The sequence below is a fragment of the Rhododendron vialii genome, chromosome 1a (genome assembly GCF_030253575.1).
Source record: "Rhododendron vialii isolate Sample 1 chromosome 1a, ASM3025357v1".
In the NCBI taxonomy this organism is placed as follows: Eukaryota; Viridiplantae; Streptophyta; class Magnoliopsida; order Ericales; family Ericaceae; genus Rhododendron; species Rhododendron vialii.
Window position 1 is genome coordinate 28644417 of NC_080557.1, and position 16808 is coordinate 28661224.

A 16808-nucleotide genomic window follows, 5' to 3' on the forward strand; every position below is an offset into this window, starting at 1 on the left:
GTACCGTATGGATGTACTCGTACAGTATTGTACCGTTTTGGTGTGGTTTGGTACCGTATGGTTGTACTCGTACGGTATTGTACCATTTTGGTGTGGTTTCGTACCATAACGAAGTACTCGTACAGTATTGTACCGTTTTGGTGTGGTTTGGTACCGTATGGATGTACTATTACGGTATTGGACCGTTTTGCTGTGGTTTGGTACCGTATGGATGTACTCGTAAGGTATTGCACCGTTTTGGTGTGGTTTCGTACCGTACGGATGTACTCGTACGGTATTGCACCGTTTTGGTGTGGTTTGGTACCGTATGGATGTACTCGTACAGTATTGCACCGTTTTGGTGTGGTTTGGTACCGTAACGAAGGACTCGTAAGGTATTGTACCATTTTGGTGTGGTTTGGTACCGTTTGGATATACTCGTACGGTATTGCACCGTTTTGTTGTGGTTTGGTACCGTAACGAAGGACTCGTAAGGTATTGTAGCGTTTTGGTGTGGTTTGGTACTGTATGGATGTACTCGTACGGTATTGCACCGTTTTGGTGTGGTTTGGTACCGTAACGAAGGACTCGTAAGGTATTGTACCATTTTTGTGTGGTTTGGTACCGTATGGATGTACTCGTACGGTATTGCACTGTTTTGTTGTGGTTTGGTACCGTAACGAAGGACTCGTAAGGTATTGTACCGTTTTGGTGTGGTTTGGTACTGTATGGATGTACTCGTACGGTATTGCACCGTTTTGTTGTGGTTTGGTACCGTAACGAAGGACTCGTAAGGTATTGTACCGTTTTGGTGTGGTTTTGTACCGTATTGATGTACTCGTATGGTATTGCACCGTTTTGGTGTGGTTTGGTACCGTAACGAAGGACTAGTAAGGTATTGTACCGTTTTGGTGTGGTTTGGTACCGTATGGATGTACTAATAAGGTATTGGACTGTTTTGGTGTGGTTTTGTACCGTATGGATGTACTCGTATGGTATTTTACCGTTTTGGTGTGGTTTGGTACCGTATGGATGTACTCGTACGGTATTGGACCGTTTTGGTGTGGTTTGGTACCATATGGATGTACTGATAAGGTATTGGACCGTTTTGGTGTGGTTTTGTACCGTATGGATGTACTCGTATTGTATTGTACCGTTTTGGTGTGGTTTGGTACCGTATGGTTGTACTCGTACGGTATTGTACCATTTTGGGGTGGTTTCGTACCATAACGAAGTACTCGTACAGTATTGTACCGTTTTGGTGTGGTTTGGTACCGTATGGATGTACTCTTACGGTATTGGACCGTTTTGCTGTGGTTTGGTACCGTATGGATGTACTCGTAAGGTATTGCACCGTTTTGGTGTGGTTTGGTACCGTTTGGATGTACTCGTACGGTATTGAACCGTTTTGGTGTGGTTTGGTACCGTAACGAAGGACTCGTAAGGTATTGTACCATTTTGGTGTGGTTTGGTACCGTATGGATGTACTCGTACGGTATTGCACTGTTTTGTTGTGGTTTGGTACCGTAACGAAGGACTCGTAAGGTATTGTACCGTTTTGGTGTGGTTTGGTACTGTATGGATGTACTCGTACGGTATTGCACCGTTTTGGTGTGGTTTGGTACCGTAACGAAGGACTCGTAAGGTATTGTACCATTTTGGTGTGGTTTGGTACCGTATGGATGTACTCGTACGGTATTGCACCGTTTTGTTGTGGTTTGGTACCGTAACGAAGGACTCGTAAGGTATTGTACCGTTTTGGTGTGGTTTGGTACTGTATGGATGTACTCGTACGGTATTGCACCGTTTTGTCGTGGTTTGGTACCGTAACGAAGGACTCCTAAGGTATTGTACCGTTTTGGTGTGGTTTGGTACCGTATGGATGTACTCGTACGGTATTGCACCGTTTTGTTGTGGTTTGGTACCGTAACGAAGGACTCGTAAGGTATTGTACCGTTTTGGTGTGGTTTGGTACTGTATGGATGTACTCGTACGGTATTGCACCGTTTTGTTGTGGTTTGGTACCGTAACGAAGGACTCGTAAGGTATTGTACCCTTTAGGAGTGGTTTGGTACCGTATGGATGTACTCGTACGGTATTGCACCGTTTTGTTGTGGTTTGGTACTGTTTGGATGTACTCGTACGGTATTGCACCGTTTTGTTGTGGTTTGGTACCGTAACGAAGGACTCCTAAGGTATTGTACCGTTTTGGTGTGGTTTTGTACCGTATGGATGTACTCGTACGGTGTTGTACCCTTTTGTTGTGGTTTGGTACCGTAACGAAGGACTCGTAAGGTATTGTACCGTTTTGGTGTGGTTTGGTACCGTATGGATGTACTAATAAGGTATTGGACTGTTTTGGTGTGGTTTTGTACCGTATGGATGTACTCGTATGGTATTTTACCGTTTTGGTGTGGTTTGGTACCGTATGGATGTACTCGTACGGTATTGGACCGTTTTAGTGTGGTTTGGTACCGTATGGATGTACTAATAAGGTATTGGAGCGTTTTGGTGTGGTTTTGTACCGTATGGATGTACTCGTACAGTATTGTACCGTTTTGGTGTGGTTTGGTACCGTATGGTTGTACTCGTACGGTATTGTACAATTTTGGTGTGGTTTCGTACCATAACGAAGTACTCGTACAGTATTGTACCGTTTTGGTGTGGTTTGGTACCGTATGGATGTACTATTACGGTATTGGACCGTTTTGCTGTGGTTTGGTACCGTATGGATGTACTCGTAAGGTATTGCACCGTTTTGGTGTGGTTTCGTACCGTACGGATGTACTCGTACGGTATTGCACCGTTTTGGTGTGGTTTGGTACCGTATGGATGTACTCGTACGGTATTGCACCGTTTTGGTGTGGTTTGGTACCGTAACGAAGGACTCGTAAGGTATTGTACCATTTTGGTGTGGTTTGGTACCGTTTGGATGTACTCGTACGGTATTGCACCGTTTTGTTGTGGTTTGGTACCGTAACGAAGGACTCGTAAGGTATTGTACCGTTTTGGTGTGGTTTGGTACTGTATGGATGTACTCGTACGGTATTGCACCGTTTTGGTGTGGTTTGGTACCGTAACGAAGGACTCGTAAGGTATTGTACCATTTTTGTGTGGTTTGGTACCGTATGGATGTACTCGTACGGTATTGCACCGTTTTGTTGTGGTTTGGTACCGTAACGAAGGACTCGTAAGGTATTGTACCGTTTTGGTGTGGTTTGGTACTGTATGGATGTACTCGTACGGTATTGCACCGTTTTGTTGTGGTTTGGTACCGTAACGAAGGACTCGTAATGTATTGTACCGTTTTGGTGTGGTTTTGTACCGTATTGATGTACTCGTACGGTATTGCACCGTTTTGGTGTGGTTTGGTACCGTAACGAAGGACTCGTAAGGTATTGTACCGTTTTGGTGTGGTTTGGTACCGTATGGATGTACTAATAAGGTATTGGACTATTTTGGTGTGGTTTTGTACCGTATGGATGTACTCGTATGGTATTTTACCGTTTTGGTGTGGTTTGGTACCGTATGGATGTACTCGTACGGTATTGGACCGTTTTGGTGTGGTTTGGTACCATATGGATGTACTGATAAGGTATTGGACCGTTTTGGTGTGGTTTTGTACCGTATGGATGTACTCGTACAGTATTGTACCGTTTTGGTGCGGTTTGGTACCGTATGGTTGTACTCGTACGGTATTGTACCATTTTGGGGTGGTTTCGTACCATAACGAAGTACTCGTACAGTATTGTACCGTTTTGGTGTGGTTTGGTACCGTATGGATGTACTCTTACGGTATTGGACCGTTTTGCTGTGGTTTGGTACCGTATGGATGTACTCGTAAGGTATTGCACCGTTTTGGTGTGGTTTCGTACCGTACGGATGTACTCGTACGGTATTGCACCGTTTTGGTGTGGTTTGGTACCGTTTGGATGTACTCGTACGGTATTGAACCGTTTTGGTCTGGTTTGGTACCGTAACGAAGGACTCGTAAGGTATTGTACCATTTTGGTGTGGTTTGGTACCGTATGGATGTACTCGTACGGTATTGCACTGTTTTGTTGTGGTTTGGTACCGTAACGAAGGAGTCGTAAGGTATTGTACCGTTTTGGTGTGGTTTGGTACTGTATGGATGTACTCGTACGGTATTGCACCGTTTTGGTGTGGTTTGGTACCGTAACGAAGGTCTCGTAAGGTATTGTACCATTTTGGTGTGGTTTGGTACCGTATGGATGTACTTGTACGGTATTGCACCGTTTTGTTGTGGTTTGGTACCGTAACGAAGGACTCGTAAGGTATTGTACCGTTTTGGTGTGGTTTGGTACTGTATGGATGTACTCGTACGGTATTGCACCGTTTTGTCGTGGTTTGGTACCGTAACGAAGGACTCCTAAGGTATTGTACCGTTTTGGTGTGGTTTTGTACCGTATGGATGTACTCATACGGTGTTGCACCCTTTTGTTGTGGTTTGGTACCGTAACGAAGGACTCGTAAGGTATTGAACCGTTTTGGTGTGTGTTTGGTACCGTATGGATGTACTAATAAGGTATTGGACTGTTTTGGTGTGGTTTTGTACCGTATGGATGTACTCGTATGGTATTTAACCGTTTTGGTTTGGTTTGGTACCGTATGGATGTACTCGTACGGTATTGGACCGGTTTGGTGTGGTTTGGTACCGTATGGATGTACTAATAAGGTATTGGACCGTTTTGGTGTGGTTTTGTACCGTATGGATGTACTCGTACAGTATTGTACCGTTTTGGTGTGGTTTGGTACCGTATGGTTGTACTCGTACGGTATTGTACCGTTTATGTGTGGTTTCGTACCGTAACGAAGTACTCGTACAGTATTGTACCATTTTGGTGTGGTTTGGTACCGTATGGATGTACTCTTACGGTATTGGACCGTTTTGCTGTGGTTTGGTACCGTATGGATGTACTCGTAAGGTATTGCACCGTTTTGGTGTGGTTTCGTACCGTATGGATGTACTCGTACGGTATTGCACTGTTTTGTTGTGGTTTGGTACCGTAACGAAGGACTCGTAAGGTATTGTACCGTTTTGGTGTGGTTTGGTACTGTATGGATGTACTCGTACGGTATTGCACCGTTTTTGTGTGGTTTGGTACCGTAACGAAGGACTCGTAAGGTATTGTACCATTTTGGTGTGGTTTGGTACCGTATGGATGTACTCGTACGGTATTGCACCGTTTTGTTGTGGTTTGGTACCGTAACGAAGGACTCGTAAGGTATTGTACCGTTTTGGTGTGGTTTGGTACTGTATGGATGTACTCGTACGGTATTGCACCGTTTTGTCGTGGTTTGGTACCGTAACGAAGGACTCCTAAGGTATTGTACCGTTTTGGTGTGGTTTGGTACCGTATGGATGTACTCGTACGGTATTGCACCGTTTTGTTGTGGTTTGGTACCGTAACGAAGGACTCGTAAGGTATTGTACCGTTTTGGTGTGGTTTGGTACTGTATGGATGTACTCGTACGGTATTGCACCGTTTTGTTGTGGTTTGGTACCGTAACGAAGGACTCGTAAGGTATTGTACCCTTTAGGAGTGGTTTGGTACCGTATGGATGTACTCGTACGGTATTGCACCGTTTTGTTGTGGTTTGGTACCGTTTGGATGTACTCGTACGGTATTGCACCGTTTTGTTGTGGTTTGGTACCGTAACGAAGGACTCCTAAGGTATTGTACCGTTTTGGTGTGGTTTTGTACCGTATGGATGTACTCGTACGGTGTTGTACCCTTTTGTTGTGGTTTGGTACCGTAACGAAGGACTCGTAAGGTATTGTACCGTTTTGGTGTGGTTTGGTACCGTATGGATGTACTAATAAGGTATTGGACTGTTTTGGTGTGGTTTTGTACCGTATGGATGTACTCGTATGGTATTTTACCGTTTTGGTGTGGTTTGGTACCGTATGGATGTACTCGTACGGTATTGGACCGTTTTAGTGTGGTTTGGTACCGTATGGATGTACTAATAAGGTATTGGAGCGTTTTGGTGTGGTTTTGTACCGTATGGATGTACTCGTACAGTATTGTACCGTTTTGGTGTGGTTTGGTACCGTATGGTTGTACTCGTACGGTATTGTACCATTTTGGTGTGGTTTCGTACCATAACGAAGTACTCGTACAGTATTGTACCGTTTTGGTGTGGTTTGGTACCGTATGGATGTACTATTACGGTATTGGACCGTTTTGCTGTGGTTTGGTACCGTATGGATGTACTCGTAAGGTATTGCACCGTTTTGGTGTGGTTTCGTACCGTACGGATGTACTCGTACGGTATTGCACCGTTTTGGTGTGGTTTGGTACCGTATGGATGTACTCGTACGGTATTGCACCGTTTTGGTGTGGTTTGGTACCGTAACGAAGGACTCGTAAGGTATTGTACCATTTTGGTGTGGTTTGGTACCGTTTGGATGTACTCGTACGGTATTGCACCGTTTTGTTGTGGTTTGGTACCGTAACGAAGGACTCGTAAGGTATTGTACCGTTTTGGTGTGGTTTGGTACTGTATGGATGTACTCGTACGGTATTGCACCGTTTTGGTGTGGTTTGGTACCGTAACGAAGGACTCGTAAGGTATTGTACCATTTTTGTGTGGTTTGGTACCGTATGGATGTACTCGTACGGTATTGCACCGTTTTGTTGTGGTTTGGTACCGTAACGAAGGACTCGTAAGGTATTGTACCGTTTTGGTGTGGTTTGGTACTGTATGGATGTACTCGTACGGTATTGCACCGTTTTGTTGTGGTTTGGTACCGTAACGAAGGACTCGTAATGTATTGTACCGTTTTGGTGTGGTTTTGTACCGTATTGATGTACTCGTACGGTATTGCACCGTTTTGGTGTGGTTTGGTACCGTTACGAAGGACTCGTAAGGTATTGTACCGTTTTGGTGTGGTTTGGTACCGTATGGATGTACTAATAAGGTATTGGACTATTTTGGTGTGGTTTTGTACCGTATGGATGTACTCGTATGGTATTTTACCGTTTTGGTGTGGTTTGGTACCGTATGGATGTACTCGTACGGTATTGGACCGTTTTGGTGTGGTTTGGTACCATATGGATGTACTGATAAGGTATTGGACCGTTTTGGTGTGGTTTTGTACCGTATGGATGTACTCGTACAGTATTGTACCGTTTTGGTGCGGTTTGGTACCGTATGGTTGTACTCGTACGGTATTGTACCATTTTGGGGTGGTTTCGTACCATAACGAAGTACTCGTACAGTATTGTACCGTTTTGGTGTGGTTTGGTACCGTATGGATGTACTCTTACGGTATTGGACCGTTTTGCTGTGGTTTGGTACCGTATGGATGTACTCGTAAGGTATTGCACCGTTTTGGTGTGGTTTCGTACCGTACGGATGTACTCGTACGGTATTGCACCGTTTTGGTGCTGTTTGGTACCGTTTGGATGTACTCGTACGGTATTGAACCGTTTTGGTGTGGTTTGGTACCGTAACGAAGGACTCGTAAGGTATTGTACCATTTTGGTGTGGTTTCGTACCGTATGGATGTACTCGTACGGTATTGCACTGTTTTGTTGTGGTTTGGTACCGTAACGAAGGAGTCGTAAGGTATTGTACCGTTTTGGTGTGGTTTGGTACTGTATGGATGTACTCGTACGGTATTGCACCGTTTTGGTGTGGTTTGGTACCGTAACGAAGGACTCGTAAGGTATTGTACCATTTTGGTGTGGTTTGGTACCGTATGGATGTACTTGTACGGTATTGCACCGTTTTGTTGTCGTTTGGTACCGTAACGAAGGACTCGTAAGGTATTGTACCGTTTTTGTGTGGTTTGGTACTGTATGGATGTACTCGTACGGTATTGCACCGTTTTGTCGTGGTTTGGTACCGTAACGAAGGACTCCTAAGGTATTGTACCGTTTTGGTGTGGTTTTGTACCGTATGGATGTACTCATACGGTGTTGCACCCTTTTGTTGTGGTTTGGTACCGTAACGAAGGACTCGTAAGGTATTGAACCGTTTTGGTGTGTGTTTGGTACCGTATGGATGTACTAATAAGGTATTGGACTGTTTTGGTGTGGTTTTGTACCGTATGGATGTACTCGTATGGTATTTAACCGTTTTGGTTTGGTTTGGTACCGTATGGATGTACTCGTACGGTATTGGACCGGTTTGGTGTGGTTTGGTACCGTATGGATGTACTAATAAGGTATTGGACCGTTTTGGTGTGGTTTTGTACCGTATGGATGTACTCGTACAGTATTGTACCGTTTTGGTGTGGTTTGGTACCGTATGGTTGTACTCGTACGGTATTGTACCGTTTTGGTGTGGTTTCGTACCGTAACGAAGTACTCGTACAGTATTGTACCATTTTGGTGTGGTTTGGTACCGTATGGATGTACTCTTACGGTATTGGACCGTTTTGCTGTGGTTTGGTACCGTATGGATGTACTCGTAAGGTATTGCACCGTTTTGGTGTGGTTTCGTACCGTATGGATGTACTCGTACGGTATTGCACCGTTTTGGTGTGGTTTGGTACCATAACGAAGGACTCGTAAGGTATTGTACCATTTTGGTGTGGTTTGGTACCGTATGGATGTACTCGTACGGTATTGCACCGTTTTGTTGTGGTTTGCTACCGTAACGAAGGACTCGTAAGGTATTGCACCGTTTTGGTGTGGTTTGGTACTGTATGGATGTACTCGTACGGTATTGCACCGTTTTGGTGTGGTTTGGTACCGTAACGAAGGACTCGTAAGGTATTGTACCCTTTTGGAGTGGTTTGGTACCGTATGGATGTACTCGTACGGTATTGCACCGTTTTTGTTGTGGTTTGGTACCGTTTGGATGTACTCGTACGGTATTGCACCGTTTTGGTGTGGTTTGGTACCGTATCGATGTACTCGTACGGTATTGCACCGTTTTGGTGTGGTTTGGTACCGTAACGAAGGACTCGTAAGGTATTGTACCATTTTGGTGTGGTTTGGTACCGTATGGATGTACTCGTACGGTATTGCACCGTTTTGTTGTGGTTTGGTACCGTAACGAAGGACTCGTAAGGTATTGTACCGTTTTGGTGTGGTTTGGTACTGTATGGATGTACTCGTACGGTATTGCCCCGTTTTGGTGTGGTTTGGTACCGTAACGAAGGACTCGTAAGGTATTGTACCCTTTTGGTGTGGTTTGGTACCGTATGGATGTACTCGTACGGTATTGCACCGTTTTGTTGTGGTTTGGTACCGTAACGAAGGACTCGTACGGTATTGTACCGTTTTGGTGTGGTTTGGTACCGTATGGATGTACTCATACGGTATTGCACCGTTTTGTTGTGGTTTGGTACCTTATGGGTTTTACTCGTACGGTATTGCACCGTTTTGGTGTGGTTTGGTACCGTATTGATGTACTCGTACGGTATTGCACCGTTTTGGTGTGGTTTGGTACCGTAACGAAGGACTCGTAAGGTATTGTACCATTTTGGTGTGGTTTGGTACCGTTTGGATGTACTCGTATGGTATTGCACCGTTTTGTTGTGGTTTGGTACCGTAACGAAGGACTCCTAAGGTATTGTACCGTTTTGGTGTGGTTTTGTACCGTATAGATGTACTCGTACAGTGTTGCACCCTTTTGTTATGGTTTGGTACCGTAACGAAGGACTCGTAAGGTATTGTACCGTTTTGGTGTGGTTTCGTACCGTATGGATGTACTAATAAGGTATTGGACTGTTTTGGTGTGGTTTTGTACCGTATGGATGTACTCGTACGGTATTGTACCGTTTTGGTGTGGTTTGGTACCGTATGGATGTACTCGTACGGTATTGGACCGTTTTGCTGTGGTTTGGTACCGTATGGATGTACTAATAAGGTATTGAACCGTTTTGGTGTGGTTTTGTACCGTATGGATGTACTCGTACAGTATTGTACCGTTTTGGTGTGGTTTGGTACCGTATGGTTGTACTCGTACGGTATTGTACCGTTTTGGTGTGGTTTCGTACCGTAACGAAGTACTCGTACAGTATTGTACCGTGTTGGTGTGGTTTGGTACCGTATGGATGTACTCTTACGGTATTGGACCGTTTTGCTGTGGTTTGGTACCGTATGGATGTACTCGTAAGGTATTGCACCGTTTTGGTGTGGTTTCGTACCGTATGGATATACTCGTACGGTATTGCACCGTTTTGGTGTGGTTTGGTACCGTATGGATGTACTCGTACGGTATTGCACCGTTTTGGTGTGGTTTGGTACCGTAACGAAGGACTCGTAAGGTATTGTACCATTTTGGTGTGGTTTGGTACCGTATGGATGTACTCGTACGGTATTGCACCGTTTTGTTGTGGTTTGGTACAGTAACGAAGGACTCGTAAGGTATTGTACCGTTTTGGTGTGGTTTGGTACTGTATGGATGTACTCGTACGGTATTGCCCCGTTTTGGTGTGGTTTGGTACCGTAACGAAGGACTCGTAAGTTATTGTACCCTTTTGGTGTGGTTTGGTACCGTATGGATGTACTTATAAGGCATTGGACTGTTTTGGTGTGGTTTTGTACCGTATGGATGTACTCGTACGGTATTGCACCGTTTTGGTGTGGTTTGGTACCGTATCGATGTACTCGTACGGTATTGCACCGTTTTGGTGTGGTTTGGTACCGTAACGAAGGACTCGTAAGGAATTGTACCATTTTGGTGTGGTTTGGTACCGTATGGATGTACTCGTACGGTATTGCACCGTTTTGTTGTGGTTTGGTACCGTAACGAAGGACTCGTAAGGTATTGTACCGTTTTGGTGTGGTTTGGTACTGTATAGATGTACTCGTACGGTATTGCACCGTTTTGGTGTGGTTTGGTACCGTAACGAAGGACTCGTAAGGTATTGTACCCTTTTGGTGTGGTTTGGTACCGTATGGATGTACTCGTACGGTATTGCACCGTTTTGTTGTGGTTTGGTACCGTAACGAAGGACTCGTAAGGTATTGTACCGTTTTGGTGTGGTTTGGTACCGTATGGATGTACTCATACGGTATTGCACCGTTTTGTTGTGGTTTGGTACCTTATGCGTTTTACTCGTACGGTATTGCACCGTTTTGGTGTGGTTTGGTACCGTATTGATGTACTCGTACGGTATTGCACCGTTTTGGTGTGGTTTGGTACCGTATTGATGTACTCGTACGGTATTGCACCGTTTTGGTGTGGTTTGGTACCGTAACGAAGGACTCGTAAGGTATTGTACCATTTTGGTGTGGTTTGGTACCGTTTGGATGTACTCGTACGGTATTGCACCGTTTTGTTGTGGTTTGGTACCGTAACGAAGGACTCGTAAGGTATTGTACCTTTTTGGTGTTGTTTTGTACCGTATTGATGTACTCGTACGGTATTGCACCGTTTTGTTGTGGTTTGGTACCGTAACGAAGGACTCCTAAGGTATTGTACCGTTTTGGTGTGGTTTTGTACCGTATAGATGTACTCGTACGGTGTTGCACCCTTTTGTTGTGGTTTGGTACCGTAACGAAGGACTCGTAAGGTATTGTACCGTTTTGGTGTGGTTTGGTACCGTATGGATGTACTTATAAGGTATTGGACTGTTTTGGTGTGGTTTTGTACCGTATGGATGTACTCGTACGGTATTGTACCGTTTTGGTGTGGTTTGGTACCGTATGGATGTACTCGTACGGTATTGGACCGTTTTGGTGTGGTTTGGTACCGTATGGATGTACTAATAAGGTATTGAACCGTTTTGGTGTGGTTTTGTACCGTATGGATGTACTCGTACAGTATTGTACCGTTTTGGTGTGGTTTGGTACCGTATGGTTGTACTCGTACGGTATTGTACCATTTTGGTGTGGTTTCGTACCGTAACGAAGTACTCGTACAGTATTGTACCGTGTTGGTGTGGTTTGGTACCGTATGGATGTACTCTTACGGTATTGGACCGTTTTGCTGTGGTTTGGTACCGTATGGATGTACTCGTAAGGTATTGCACCGTTTTGGTGTGGTTTCGTACCGTATGGATATACTCGTACGGTATTGCACCGTTTTGGTGTGGTTTGGTACCGTATGGATGTACTCGTACGGTATTTCACCGTTTTGGTGTGGTTTGGTACCGTAACGAAGGACTCGTAAGGTATTGTACCATTTTGGTGTGGTTTGGTACCGTATGGATGTACTCGTACGGTATTGCACCGTTTTGTTGTGGTTTGGTACCGTAACGAAGGACTCGTAAGGTATTGTACCGTTTTGGTGTGGTTTGGTACTGTATGGATGTACTCGTACGGTATTGCCCCGTTTTGGTGTGGTTTGGTACCGTAACGAAGGACTCGTAAGGTATTGTACCCTTTTGGTGTGGTTTGGTACCGTATGGATGTACTCGTACGGTATTGCACCGTTTTGTTGTGGTTTGGTACCGTTTGGATGTACTCGTACGGTATTGCACCGTTTTGGTGTGGTTTGGTACCGTATCGATGTACTCGTACGGTATCGCACCGTTTTGGTGTGGTTTGGTACCGTAACGAAGGACTCGTAAGGTATTGTACCGTTTTGGTGTGGTTTGGTACCGTGTTGATGTACTCGTACGGTATTGCACCGTTTTGTTGTGGTTTGGTACCGTAACGAAGGACTCGTAAGGTATTGTACCGTTTTGATGTGGTTTGGTACCGTATGGATGTACTCGTACGGTATTGCACCGTTTTGTTGTGGTTTGGTACCTTATGGGTTTTACTCGTACCGTATTGCACCGTTTTGGTGTGGTTTGGTACCGTATTGATGTACTCGTACGGTATTGCACCGTTTTGGTGTGGTTTGGTACCGTATGGATGTACTGGTACGGTATTGCACCGTTTTGGTGTGGTTTTGTAAAGTATTGATGTACTCGTACGGTATTGCACCGTTTTGGTGTGGTTTGGTACCGTAACGAAGGACTCGTAAGGTATTGTACCGTTTTGGTGTGGTTTGGTACCGTATGGATGTACTCGTACGGCACTGCACCGTTTTGTTGTGGTTGGGTACCGTAACGAAGGACTCCTAAGGTATTGTACCGTTTTGGTGTGGTTTTGTACCGTATGGATGTACTCGTACGGTGTTGCACCATTTTGTTGTTGTTAGGTACCGTAACGAAGGACTCGTAAGGTATTGTACCGTTTTGGTGTGGTTTGGTACCGTATGGATATACTAATAAGGTATTGGACTGTTTTGGTGTGGTTTTGTACCGTATGGATGTACTCTTACGGTATTGGACCGTTTTGCTGTGGTTTGGTACCGTATGGATGTACTCGTAAGGTATTGCACCGTTTTGGTGTGGTTTCGTACCGTATGGATGTACTCGTACGGTATTGCACCGTTTTGGTGTGGTTTGGTACCGTAACGAAGGACTCGTAAGGTATTGTACCATTTTGGTGTGGTTTGGTACCGTATGGATGTACTCGTACGGTATTGCACTGTTTTGTTGTGGTTTGGTACCGTAACGAAGGACTCGTAAGGTATTGTACCGTTTTGGTGTGGTTTGGTACTGTATGGATGTACTCGTACGGTATTGCACCGTTTTGGTGTGGTTTGGTACCGTAACGAAGGACTCGTAAGGTATTGTACCCTTTAGGAGTGGTTTGGTACCGTATGGATGTACTCGTACGGTATTGCACCGTTTTGTTGTGGTTTGGTACCGTTTGGATGTACTCGTACGGTATTGCACCGTTTTGGTGTGGTTTGGTACCGTATCGATGTACTCGTATGGTATTGCACCGTTTTGGTGTGGTTTGGTACCATAACGAAGGACTCGTAAGGTATTGTACCGTTTTGGTGTGGTTTGGTACCGTATGGATGTACTCGTACGGTATTGCACCATTTTGTTGTGGTTTGGTACCGTAACGAAGGACTCGTAAGGTATTGTACCGTTTTGGTGTGGTTTGGTACCGTATGGATGTACTCGTACGGCACTGCACCGTTTTGTTGTGGTTTGGTACCGTAACGAAGGACTCCTAAGGTATTGTACCGTTTTGGTGTGGTTTTGTACCGTATGGATGTACTCGTACGGTGTTGCACCATTTTGTTGTTGTTTGGTACCGTAACGAAGGACTCGTAAGGTATTGTACCGTTTTGGTGTGGTTTGGTACCGTATGGATGTACTAATAAGGTATTGGACTGTTTTGGTGTGGTTTTGTACCGTATGGACGTACTCGTACAGTATTGTACCGTTTTGGTGTGGTTTGGTACCGTATGGTTGTACTCGTACGGTATTGTACCGTTTTGGTGTGGTTTCATACCGTAACAAAGTACTCGTACAGTACTGTACCGTTTTGGTGTGGTTTGGTACCGTATGGATGTACTCTTACGGTATTGGCACGTTTTGCTGTGGTTTGGTACCATATGGATGTACTCGTAAGGTATTGCACCGTTTTGGTGTGGTTTCGTACCGTATGGATGTACTCGTACGGTATTGCACCGTTTTGGTGTGGTTTGGTACCGTAACGAAGGACTCGTAAGGTATTGTACCCTTTTGGTGTGGTTTGGTACCGTATGGATGTACTCGTACGGTATTGCACCGTTTTGTTGTGGTTTGGTACCGTTTGGATGTACTCGTACGGTATTGCACCGTTTTGGTGTGGTTTGGTACCGTATCGATGTACTCGTACGGTATCGCACCGTTTTGGTGTGGTTTGGTACCGTAACGAAGGACTCGTAAGGTATTGTACCGTTTTGGTGTGGTTTGGTACCGTGTTGATGTACTCGTACGGTATTGCACCGTTTTGTTGTGGTTTGGTACCGTAACGAAGGACTCGTAAGGTATTGTACCGTTTTGATGTGGTTTGGTACCGTATGGATGTACTCGTACGGTATTGCACCGTTTTGTTGTGGTTTGGTACCTTATGGGTTTTACTCGTACCGTATTGCACCGTTTTGGTGTGGTTTGGTACCGTATTGATGTACTCGTACGGTATTGCACCGTTTTGGTGTGGTTTGGTACCGTATGGATGTACTGGTACGGTATTGCACCGTTTTGGTGTGGTTTTGTAAAGTATTGATGTACTCGTACGGTATTGCACCGTTTTGGTGTGGTTTGGTACCGTAACGAAGGACTCGTAAGGTATTGTACCGTTTTGGTGTGGTTTGGTACCGTATGGATGTACTCGTACGGCACTGCACCGTTTTGTTGTGGTTGGGTACCGTAACGAAGGACTCCTAAGGTATTGTACCGTTTTGGTGTGGTTTTGTACCGTATGGATGTACTCGTACGGTGTTGCACCATTTTGTTGTTGTTAGGTACCGTAACGAAGGACTCGTAAGGTATTGTACCGTTTTGGTGTGGTTTGGTACCGTATGGATATACTAATAAGGTATTGGACTGTTTTGGTGTGGTTTTGTACCGTATGGATGTACTCTTACGGTATTGGACCGTTTTGCTGTGGTTTGGTACCGTATGGATGTACTCGTAAGGTATTGCACCGTTTTGGTGTGGTTTCATACCGTATGGATGTACTCGTACGGTATTGCACCGTTTTGGTGTGGTTTTGTACCGTAACGAAGGACTCGTAAGGTATTGTACCATTTTGGTGTGGTTTGGTACCGTATGGATGTACTCGTACGGTATTGCACTGTTTTGTTGTGGTTTGGTACCGTAACGAAGGACTCGTAAGGTATTGTACCGTTTTGGTGTGGTTTGGTACTGTATGGATGTACTCGTACGGTATTGCACCGTTTTGGTGTGGTTTGGTACCGTAACGAAGGACTCGTAAGGTATTGTACCCTTTAGGAGTGGTTTGGTACCGTATGGATGTACTCGTACGGTATTGCACCGTTTTGTTGTGGTTTGGTACCGTTTGGATGTACTCGTACGGTATTGCACCGTTTTGGTGTGGTTTGGTACCGTATCGATGTACTCGTATGGTATTGCACCGTTTTGGTGTGGTTTGGTACCATAACGAAGGACTCGTAAGGTATTGTACCGTTTTGGTGTGGTTTGGTACCGTATGGATGTACTCGTACGGTATTGCACCATTTTGTTGTGGTTTGGTACCGTAACGAAGGACTCGTAAGGTATTGTACCGTTTTGGTGTGGTTTGGTACCGTATGGATGTACTCGTACGGCACTGCACCGTTTTGTTGTGGTTTGGTACCGTAACGAAGGACTCCTAAGGTATTGTACCGTTTTGGTGTGGTTTTGTACCGTATGGATGTACTCGTACGGTGTTGCACCATTTTGTTGTTGTTTGGTACCGTAACGAAGGACTCGTAAGGTATTGTACCGTTTTGGTGTGGTTTGGTACCGTATGGATGTACTAATAAGGTATTGGACTGTTTTGGTGTGGTTTTGTACCGTATGGACGTACTCGTACAGTATTGTACCGTTTTGGTGTGGTTTGGTACCGTATGGTTGTACTCGTACGGTATTGTACCGTTTTGGTGTGGTTTCATACCGTAACGAAGTACTCGTACAGTATTGTACCGTTTTGGTGTGGTTTGGTACCGTATGGATGTACTCTTACGGTATTGGCACGTTTTGCTGTGGTTTGGTACCATATGGATGTACTCGTAAGGTATTGCACCGTTTTGGTGTGGTTTCGTACCGTATGGATGTACTCGTACGGTATTGCACCGTTTTGGTGTGGTTTGGTACCGTAACGAAGGACTCGTAAGGTATTGTACCATTTTGGTGTGGTTTGGTACCGTATGGATGTACTCGTACGGTATTGCACCTTTTTGTTGTGGTTTGGTACCGTAACGAAGGACTCGTAAGGTATTGTACCGTTTTGGTGTGGTTTGGTACTGTATGGATGTACTCGTACGGTATTGCACCGTTTTGGTGTGGTTTGGTACCGTAACGAAGGACTCGTAAGGTATTGTACCCTTTAGGAGTGGTTTGG